Here is an 11,965-nt window from a genome sequence, read left to right on the forward strand (position 1 = left end):
ATGAATAGACGAACAAACTGACATCAGTGTGCTGGTATGTATCTGCTCCACATGTGACAGGAGCCCTTTCTGTGGTGGCCACATGCTTGTGGTGTATGCGATCTGCAACAGAGGGTTCTGTATCTGTGTCTCAGTGAATATACGGCTGACGTCATGAGATTCATGAGTTTATAACAAAGCCTGGAGTTTACAATGATTAAATCAATGCTGTTCCCACTTTCACCAACTGTTTCTGATAGTTTCACCATTTTAGAATCTCACATTTATCTGATTCTTTCACTTGAATGAACTTACCATTCAGTGATTTATACACTAACAGAACCACTTTTAAAGGTGACCTGAACAGGTTAGGATCTATGGGCTATGAAACATGTTCATTACATTTTTCGGGGACCTTCTGTCACTTTGAAACCAAATAAGCTGCTGCAGGCCACGCCCTCCTATCTCAACATTTACGCTCACACCTGAAAATGGCCGCAAACAGATGTGCAATAACAACCGTACATCTTTGAAAAGCAGAAGTGGAACCTCCAGCACAACTAAGAAGAATGCAGCAAGCAAATAGTTTCTGGATGGTAAGTCAACAACAAAACACTTGTTTTTTCCAGCAGCCATTGCACAGCACATACAGCAGTAAGCAGTAAGACCTAACGTGCAAGAGCTCAACTTGGGTTACCTAGCAACCCCAGTGGAAGGGCCTCCTGATTTGTGACCTTACGTTCTGGAAGTTCTGGAAATGTCTCATTTTCCAGATTCCAAAACATTAAATTATTGCGAAAAACCAGCTGTGTAGTTTTTAGAATCAGCTGAAACCCATAATAATAAACAATACGCCCCTTCTAAAGTCCATTCTCCAGTGTAAGGACTTTAGAACCGGGGTGATGTGCTCCATCTTCCTGGTTTTAGTCAGAACGCCAGTGGCAGGGTTCTGGATCTGAATGATTTTTTCAGACAGACTTGTGAAGAGACTGTTGCAATAATCAATGTGACTAAAGATAAACACATGGATGAGTTTCTCTAGATCTGGCTGGGAAGTCAGTCCGTCAACACTGGAAATGCTCTTCAGGTGAAAGAAGGCCGACTTTGTAACTGTCTTTATGTGGCTCTGAAGGTTCAGGTCTGAGTCCATCACTACACCCAGATTTCAGCCTGATTTCTAGTTTCTCGCTGTAATAACTGAAGCTTTACTGACTCCAGGTTTTTCCTCATTAGGTGCAAAGATGGGCACAAAAGATTCTAGGTAAATTACTTGAGGAAAATAGGAAATTTTAGAGGTTAGAATCTGAAATACCCAGAGGATCTGGGACATTCCAGCATTGTGTCTTGGTCTGACTCAACCTTATGTTCACTTGCAGGTGATTCTCAGTCATGACCAGCCAGAGCTCAGCAGCCAATCAGGAACGAAGGAGAAAAAAAACAAGTCACAACCAATACAATCCACCTGAAGCCCCAACACAAAGACGACCTGCAGTAATCCAAAATTTCCAGTATTGTAACCTGAAATGAGTCACTTATATTTACGGTCACGTATTAGGGCCATTGTAGATAGAAAAAGAAAAATGGAGGAGTACATTTCTGCCAAAAATAATGGAAGTAAAAAAATTGAAATTTCCCAGTTTGAAAAGACAAAAATTTGCAAGTTTGTTTTTTTTTACTTTTAGACATTTTCTGAATTTAAATGGTCAGAAACTTCTGTGATTTATGTGAAAAGGTTTTATATTTTCTTGCAAATCTTTTAAAAGTGAGAATTTTTTTGTTTTTTAGAACATTTCTGAGAATTATCTGAAAAGTTTTTTCTAGCAAATATTTAAAAGTTCAAAATTAAAAATGTCCTTGTTTTTCCTTCAGACTTTTCTTAAACATTTCAAGTTTTTTGTACATTTTCAACTTCTCAAAAGCTAAAATTTTCTAGAAAAATTTTCTCCAGAATTTCTGAGATTAATCAAAAAATTTCTGTTTTTTGGCAGAAATGTACTCATAATTTTTAAATATATATAAAGTGGCCATAATGCACCACAGCTATCAATTCTTTGCTTAATTGCTTAATTCAGCCACTTCTTTTCCTCTTCTGATTTGATGTTTTGGTTCTTCCCACTGAGCCAACTCTTTCACAAACTGTTCTTAATTTGTGTCATCTTTAACATCATATTTAGCTTTACTTGGCAAATGTGAAGTATAACAGATCAATTAGTGCTTTCTAACTACTTGTCTTCAAAACAAAATGAACCTTTAGTGTGTCCTAGTCAAAGTCTGAACTTAAATCTAAGTAAGATGCTGTGGCATGACCTTAAATGAGCTATAAGGGTAAATTTATTGTAGTGAATCAGAAAAGCTGCTCGGCCCTCACTCTCAGTGGCTCCGCCCTGCTCACTGCAGGACTTTGCTTTGATTGGTGAAGTGGCAGTCTCACATGTGAGGATATGCTCGTGTCATTATTATTCTTTTGTTCAAATCAGAAAAAGAAAACCAGAGTAAATTTGAAATGCAGTGTTTAGTTTTATTTAGAAGTAAAAGAACGGTACCCAAACTCATTTTAAAACCTATTTTAAAACCCTTAACCGACAACTAGCATCGACTAATTGTTTAAATAGGATCTGTCTGACAACAGGAAACAGGCTAAAAGTTCTCAAAAAGCAAAGCATCAAACAGAAATGGCTTGAAAAATGCATCAACAGGTTTTAAGTTTTTAAAGGAATAATTCATAAAATTTCCACAACAGAATGCCATTAACGTTATTGATCTAATTATCTTAACATCAGTTTGGAAACTGAGGTTTTTTTCCACATTACTCGATCGCTACCTTACAGTCATAAAAGCACATTCTTTCCATATCTCCTCCAGTTTTCCTCTTCCACCCCCCGCCTCCATATTGGTCCCATTCCTTGTCCTTGATGGATCATTTGTAAACCGATGGAGGCGGTACTTTTCCTGTCAGGGGGAAAACAGTCGCTCTCTTTCTGCTGTGAAGTAGTTGTCCTGTTTATCTGGTTCTGCAGACGAGCATTGTAGCATTTTGTATGAATCTGATGCTTGTGTGTATCTGTTTTGTTTATTTAAGTTTTGATATTCCACCAAAAACCTCTGAGGATAAGCAGAGGGATGTTTCTTGCAGAATTTGACATTTACATTTGTTTTATCTTGAACTGTGAACCTTAAAGGTGACCTGTTATGTATAACAGGTTATGAATGGTCTATGGACTTTACAAAACACGCTCAGTACATTTTGACACATTACGTCTGGGGTTGCTAGGTAACAGGTTGGGCTTTCCTTGAGGTTGCTAGGTAACGGTGCAGCGCCTGTCTAACGTGACTCAAAATTTGGGAGGTTTTTGAAACTGCTCATTTTCCAGACACAAAAAATTATTGCAACAAAAACAACAAGTTGGTTTTCTTAAGTGCTTGGGTTGTAAGAGATGCATGAAAGTGCAACAATGTGTAGAAAGTGAATTTTCTATGATAGATTTCCTTTAAAAAAAAAACTAAATATGAAGCATATAGTCTATAAATATTTTGTCAACATTAATGCTAAAGGACTGTACTAATACAATATTTAACCAAAGAAAACGCTATATGTGCTCTACCAACAAAACAGTTAGCAAAAGCTAATCCTAAGGAGCTATACCAACACAATAGCGTTGGTATAGCAGTATAGGAGCTACTTCTGAGCGTTTGACTGAGAGGTAACTCCTATAATGAGCTCAGTGGTTCCACCAGGTGTTTGCTAATTGCTGCTGACTAGTCTGAAGGAGCTGAGTGGGGCAGGGCTGCTCTGTGGGGCAGAAGCTTGGAAACTGCAGCTCCAAGGAGGAGCTTTGTCTTGAAGGCGGGGCTAGGTCCACCCGGGCATTTTGCACAGCTGAATGGTTGCCATGGAGATTGAAGGATTTCTCAAACATGCATTTAAGAATCAAGGCAACACTCCAGGTTAGTTTTTGATTAGAGAATAACATTATAACAAGATGAAAAGCTCTAAAATGTCGATTTTACATAATACTGAGCCTTAAGTACTTCCCAGCAAAATTTACATTTATTCACTATGAGTCCTAAATATCAGCTCCCAGTAAACAGGTTTATCAGCAAACGAGGACCAAGAAACATTAAACTGCTTCCCTCCGAACGGAGCGTTTGTTTTAAATGACGAATGGCGTCCTTCTTCATTCCCAGAGACTCCAACATCAACAAGCTAACTTCCCGCCGCTGAGAGGCCCATCCAGCCTCGGTTAAATTTAAACCGGGACGGGGTTGGCCTCCTCCCACACTTATGTTCACTTCAACAGAAAGACACACAAACACACTCTGCAGCGCTGCAGTAAACAATGCCACCGGATTTTGGACCCAAATCTCCTGGGTTCTTCCTTCAGAATGGAAACAGACACCAGCACAGAAAAGTCGTCCTGTCCTGTTTTCTCCTGGTAATCAAACCTGACAACCTCTGTCCTATTGGGTATAACACACACACACACACACACACACACACACACACACACACACACATATATATACCTAAATCCATCTGGAAGCTTTCCAGAACCAACAGGGCATGAGATGGATGTTTATTTGTCTTGTATTTGATCCGCTAACGTTCCCAGGTCTTTTCTGTCAGTAACTTACATGTAAACATGTTTGCACAATAAACTGAACTACGCTCCTCATATCCCGTAATCCCTAAATTACCATGAAGGTAATTGGCTTCAACTCTCAAGCAGTGTGAGAAAGGAAGCGGCTGACATTTTTAAAAATACACCTATTTTCTTTCCTGCAGTGAGTCAGATGAGAACACCGATACGGTCCCCGGTTCCGAAGGGGAGGATTTAGTACTTTTTCCACACTGTGAGTTATATGCAGGGTATAAAGTGATGTTTGAGTCGTCTTTACATAACAAGGAACCACAGAGATGGAGCAACAACAATATCGTCTCTCTGAATCCAAAACAGTGAGTTATGTTCAAAGCAGAAATGGATTTTTTTTTTTTCAAGTGTCTACTAAAAGAACAAAAGTCAATAATAGATTATTGGATAGTGAATTCATTTTTGTTGCTGCAATATTCTTGAATCTTTGAGTGAAATTTGCTATGCCAGATCCCAACCAACCAGTTTTGAGGCTAAATAATCACATCTGCAATTAAATAACTTTGGAGAGCACAGAATGGACTGTTGAAATTACAATAAAAATTCAATGTGTGAAGAAAAGAAACAAACACACATACAAAGAAAAAAAGAAAAATCTAAGTATGTCCTGTCTATTTCAGTAAAGAAAGGCCACTAGTCATACAAAAACTTTAACTTAAAAAAGTATAGGATCTGAAATAGGCTGTAGTTTTAGTTTGGGCACCTCAAACTAAAAATTAGTTGTACAAACCCAAAGCAACCTTAAATATTTAGTTGTTCTAAAGCTACATCACCACACTAGCATGATATTTAGCAAAAACTAATGCTAAAGTGCTATAGCAACTCGATATGTAACAAATGCTAATGCTAAATCACTATACCAGCACGGTATTTAGTAAAAGTCAACCTTAAAGCGTTATTCCAATACAGCAATGAGCAAAAGCTAATGCTAAAGCTACGTGTCAAAAAGATATTTAGCAAAAGTTAATGCTAAATGTTAAAACAATGCCGTATTTAGCAAAAGGTAAAGCTAATACGCTACACCAGAAATGTTGGTTGGTCTGATGTTTATGTGGTTAAATGAATTAAAGCTGGAAAGCAAACCTCTGATTGCATCATCTCCAGATTATTCCAATGGCTTGTTATGCATCAATCAGAAAATAAACATATTAAGACATCATAAGTGTTGCACAGTACTGTATTTTATTTTGTACAAAGAAACAGAGGTGTGAAAAAGAAAAAAAAGTTCATTGCAACAGCAGCCATATTGGATTTTGACTAATTTGTTGTTTTTACACATTTTTAATTTTAAAAAAGTATATAAAACAAGTATGCCAAAAAGGATTTATAGTTTATTGCTTTTCCACTGTAATTTCTAAATAAAAATATTTTTATGCCTTTTATTTAACTGTTAGCTAAATGTTTCCATCCACTGATAGCAATCCCACCCTCAAAACTCCAGTTTCACTTTAAATATATTGTTTTGAGACGACTGTACACAATGTCCTCACTCTCAGGGTTCAAGAAAAATAAATTACGACACGTATTCTGTCCTTGCTTCATTCACAGTCAGTGCTACGTAGAAACGCCGCCATCCGGCCCCGTCCCTTCCTCTCTTTCTCTGCTGCTGTCTATTTCTGTTCGCTGGTTCCAGGCGGGCGACGGCTTTGACCTCTGCGACGACCTCTGAGCCTTACAAGGGAGGCAGAGGGGAGGAGAGGACAGTGGGAAAAGGAAGGAGGCCGGCGAGAAGGATCCGAATGGGTTGATCCCAGAATGAGGAGAAACGGATGGGCAGAGTTTGTTATGATGAAGCAAATTTGTCATTTTCAAGTTATTTAACCATCGTTTTACTTTTATTCCCTCATCATTCTTCATAGATACATTAAAACGTGACATCCCACCAAAAAAACTGCTCAATTATAAGAGCAAAAAGAGAATATGTAGGTTGTTTCAAGAAGTTATTATCAGTTGTTAAAAGTTCTCCTAATCCGTCTCCTTTGCTTTACTTGAAATAAGACAAAAATAACATACAAGTAACTTTTCAGCCAAATGAAGGAGCTTGTTTTAAGTAAATACTTCTTAAATATTGATTTTTATGAAAAGTTCCACTTTTGTATTATTTCACATACAAGACATTTTTCCCATTATCAGTGAAATAATCTGCCAGTGGAACTAGAATTTGGTTGCTAGGAGACGGGCTTCGTTTAGCTGGTGTTGCTAGGCAATGGTTCAGTGCCTGTTGACTATGGAATATTTACCAGTGGAATTAATACATTTTCATCAATATCATGGAATTATTGACCGAAAATAAGCTCCTATATGTTGCTGAAAATTTGCTAATTAAATTTGGACTTATTTCATGTGTAATAAGATATTTGATCTCAAAACAAGACAAAAATACTTTTTTGTTTTTGTGGCTTTCTCGCTGCTCTGCATCCATGAAGCCTCCTCTTCAACTCTTCTGACATTTGGAGTCAAGGTTCAGGCGTCATCTGAGCTCTTGAGACGCTAATCAGCTGCTCCCTGTCATAAAAACAAAACATCTTGTTGCCATAGTTACGGATTCCAACATTTTTACCTGGTTACAAATCAGCTCTTTTTTCTTTTTTTTGCATGATGCAGCCTAGCTTTCATCGAAACTCTAAATATTTCAAAAATACTAACTACTGTATTCTTATTAAGAGGAATTAAAGATTCTTTTAGCGTTTTCCTTCCTAGCCTTTCCGAGGGTTTTCTGTTCCTCCTCCATCACCCCCGAACCTCAGCGGTTTTGCTCCAATCCCAGAAAACTGAGTGGAAACACATGGAGCCTCATTTACGAAGAAATTCCCAGAATTCCTGTCCGTGAGGTCACTCTGTGTCTCCTCTGTGAGTCATTCATGGCTTTCTCTACTCGGAAATGGAAAGAAAACATGTCAGAACCACAGTGAGGATATAAGTCAGCGTGCAGAGGCCAACAGAGTTTCAAGGATTTTATTAAAATGACAATTTAAATAGAAAGAGAAATAGGTAGGGACTTTCCAAAGGTAATAATATCGTTCAATGTGGTTGACCAGGCAGAGTGTTAGGGCAATTGGAAATTTAAAAAACAAAACAAAAAGAGGAACAAATTTCAGTCATAAATTTTATAGGAAAAAAATTAGACATTTCTGAGTTTGAATAGTTGAAAATTTTTTGAAAAAACACAGAAATTTTGAGAATTATGCCAGAAATTTTCTAGAACAAAAATTGAAAATTTTTGAGCTTCACAACTTGAAACTGTTGGAAATTTCTTGAAACTCAGAAATTTTCAAGATTTTCTACAAAATTTCTGAGATTAATCTCAAAACGTCTAAGTTTTTTCACAATTTATCAAAATTGATGTTTCCATTAAAGCTACAGCATATAACTTTTATCAAAAATATGTTTTTTTATATATTTATTAAAACTGTCACCATGTGGTGACAGTTTTAATAAAGTATAAAGTATAAAGCAGATAATCTGTGAAAAGATCGATCTCCTCCTCCTCCCTGAGCTACTATTACTGTCTGAAGAAAACCACCAAAAACAACCAATCAGAGCCAGGAGGCGGGGCTTAGCGATGTCAATCAATGTGTTAATGGAAACGAAACAACTTACCATTGCAGGAAAACTGTTTATCTGTTGTCATCAGTGGCCATGCTCACTAGCCTTAGCAGCCTTAGCATTCATGATAGGCTATGGTAAATGGAGCAGTGATTGGCAGTGGTAAGGCCCGCCTCCTGGCTCTGATTGGTTGTTTCCTGGTAGCAGTGGGAAAAGATAGAGGAGCTCGATTTTTTCATAGATTATCTGCCTCAGCGAACTGTCATGACATGATGACAGCTTCAACAAACGTATAAATATTTTATAGTTACACACTGCAGCTTTCAGTTAATTATTTTGTAATTTCAATTTGTGTAGTTTTATGGTTGGAAGAAATGCAGAAAATTGGTGTTTAAATGTATATAAAGGTGGAACTCGAGGCATAATGAGGCATAACGCAGGAAAGTATTCCCAGAAATAACAAATACAGTAAGTGTATCATTTTTCCCTCTTGATTTGAAGACGTGAATCAGAACCAAACTATGATAAATACCTGCAGCAAAATGAATTATTTAGGTGTGACATCACCCTTCTGAAGGTTTCAGCTGTTATCCTGCATGTGTCAGTGGCAGACATGTAAACTTACAGTAAAACAGACTGAATCTGATTCAAGTGTGGGATATTTTTTCTCCCCAGTCTCATAATCTTTAATTGTGAAATTCTCAGTTTCATGGTGACAGATTTGCTCCACCTGCGCTGAATGGGCCTGTTTCACAACAACATGAAAACGTCAGCAGAGGGATTGACTCATGTGCTGACATGTTTTCCAAGCAGCAGGAAAAATTAAATCCCATTTCTCTTCTTTGATCAGCAGTTTTTAGACGGACAACTGAAACAAAATTAGAAGTTTGTTGTGAAGATAAAACAATGTTGCTGTTTTAAATGTTTTCCATTATTGTTATTATTGTCCAAAACACCTGATGAGTCACTTCCAGAGAGTTTTGCAGTTTAATCACAATCAGACCCAAACATTCACTGCAAAACATAATTTTACCAAGTATACCTGGTCTACTTTCTATTGCAAATATCTTAGTACGTTTGAATTAACATAGAACTAACTTATAAATAACTTTTCAGTAAAATATAGGGGCTTTTTAAAGTAAATGTTTTCATATTGAGTTTAAAAAGTTCTAGCTCCACTGGTTGATTAATTCACTTACAACAAGACATTTTTTCAATTTTATTAGTAAAATAACCTGCCACTGGAACTAAAACTTTTCCCATCAATATTTCCAGTGTACTAAGATATTTGCACTAGAAACTGGACCAAAAATATGTGCGGTTCACTGCAAAAACACAAAATCTTGCCAAGTATGTTTGTCTAGTTTCCAGTGCAAATATCTTAATATCCTTGACAAAAGTAACTTACAAAAACTTTTCAGCAAGAAATATAAACTTATTTTAAGTCAATAATTCCTCAATATTGATGATCAAGTTCTAGTTCCACTTATAACAACACGGTGTTGCCATGTTCTCATTTGTCCCTGGAACTAGAACTGGGTTGCTAGGTAACGCACTGGGCTTGGCTGGGGTTGCTAGGTAACGGCTATAAGTGGAATAATCTGCCAGTGGAACTTGAACTTTTCCATCAATATTAAGGAATTATTGACTTAAAACAAGCTCTTCTTTGCTGAAAAGCTGCTTGTACGTTAGCTTCAGATATTTGCATTGGAATCCAGACAAGAATATTCGGTCAGAGTTTGTTTTTGCAGCGCTGCACTCTGTTTCCCCTCCAGGGGTCTTGGCATGGGGTTCCTCCAGAGCAGGGGGAGCTGGAGGCCTTCTGCAGGACTTTGTTTGTGCTCTTCATATGGACCCACCTCATCTTGATTTGATTAACTGAGGTCATTTCTGTGTGTAATTCCTGCTGTGTGATATAACCACATCTGTCAGAGGAGTTGTGTAACTTTGCTCTTATCTGGTTTATACATTCCACCCTGAGCAGAGAGGGAGAGCAAGAGAGATAATTCAGCTTTGTTTGAAGTGATTTCTAAGCTGAAGACACATCAGAAACCCCAAATACTGCAGGAACGGGAACTGTAAAGTCCCACACTGCAAAACATTAAATATTATTTCTGTCTAGTTCTAGTGGAAATAACATATTAAACTTGAAATGAAACAAAACTAACTCACAAAGAACTTTTCAGTGAGATGTATAAGTTTGTTTTAGTCAATAATTCATTAATATTGATGAAATTCCACTTATAATAAGACATTTTTCCCATGTTACAAATTAAATAATCTGACAAAGGAACTGGACATTTTCTCACCAATTATAAGGAATTACTGACTTAAAACAAAGTTCTATTTATTAATGAAAAGTTACTTGTAAGTTAGTTTTGTCTTATTTCAAGTGTACTAAGACGTTTCCACTAGAAACCAGACCAAAAGTAAGATTTTGTGTTTTTGCAGTGTACTGGAGTAATTTGTAGCATGAAAGACCAAAAATCTTGAAGTATTCATTTTAATAAAAATTTGTCTCAAACAACAGATTAAATGAGAATCAAACACTTTATAGAAACTTTTTTCCAATTTAAGGAACAAAATTTATAGTGATTTATAACACAGTGGTGCAGTTGGTAGAGCTGTTGCCTTGCAGTAGGAAGGTTCTGGGTTCGATTCCCGGTCTCTCTGCATGGAGTCTGCATGTTCTCTCTGTGCATGGTGAGTTCTCTCTGGGTACTCTGGCTTCTTCTCACAGTCCAAAAACATGTCAGGTTTATTGGTTTCTCCAAGTTCTCCCTAGGTGTGTGTGTGGTTGTTAGTCTCTGTGTTGACTGGTGACCCCACCTCTTGGCTGGAATGTTGTTTTTTTTAATACCAAAAGTGTTTATTCTAAGATTTTCTCTTTTGTTTTGAGACTTTTTTTTTTTATTAAAATGAATACTTCAAGATTTTTGGTCTTTCATGCTACAAATTACTCCAGTGCACTGCAAAAACACAAATATGACTTTTAGTCTAGTTCAGGTGCAAATATTTAAGTACACTTGAAACAAGACAAAACTAACGTATAAGTAACTTTTCAAAATCTGCAACTGACAAAACTTTTTTTTTTCATTTAAAAAAAATATCTTTAAATTTCTTTCAGTTTCAAGAAACTACAAAAAATTCAGTTTAGTTTTTTCAATTTCAGAACTTTTTTTTCAGTTTCAATTTTTGTCAGTTTCAAAATAATGTTTGAGCTTCAAACTGTTTTTCAGTTTCAATAGTTTTTTTTCCCCTTTCAAGCAAAACTTTATGGCTCTGATTTAGCTCCGTATAGTTCCACTTGCAGATTATTTCACTTAAAACATTTTACATTTTTACCATGTAAGAAGTGAAGTAATCAGCCACTGGAACTTTTTCATCAATATTAACAAATTATTGACTTATAACAAGCTGTTGTTGTTGAAATGTTACTTCTAAATTAATTTTGTCTTATTTCAAGTAATACAATATTTGCACTCTGAACTAGACCAAAATTACTTGGTCTTGTGTTTTTGCAGTGCAGACCATATTTTGCTTTCGGTGCAACCTTGTAAGAAGTTAATCGGTTATTCCACCAACCAAAGCATCTTTCTTTGCCGGAGGGAACCGGGTTTAATTTGGCTCTAAGGCTCCTTCAGGGGCCGTAAACACGATGCGTCTGCAGTGTGACCTGCAAACAGCGTGCATCTGCATTCTCCATTTGTTAAATCCTCATTACCTCACTGTAATTACGCAGCAGCAGCAGCAGCAGCAACAATCCTGTAGGGTAAGCTTGGCCTGCGCCA

Source organism: Poecilia mexicana, unplaced genomic scaffold (assembly GCF_051168715.1).
Source record: "Poecilia mexicana isolate PSO_F unplaced genomic scaffold, ASM5116871v1 scaffold_13, whole genome shotgun sequence".
Classification (NCBI taxonomy): Eukaryota; Metazoa; Chordata; class Actinopteri; order Cyprinodontiformes; family Poeciliidae; genus Poecilia; species Poecilia mexicana.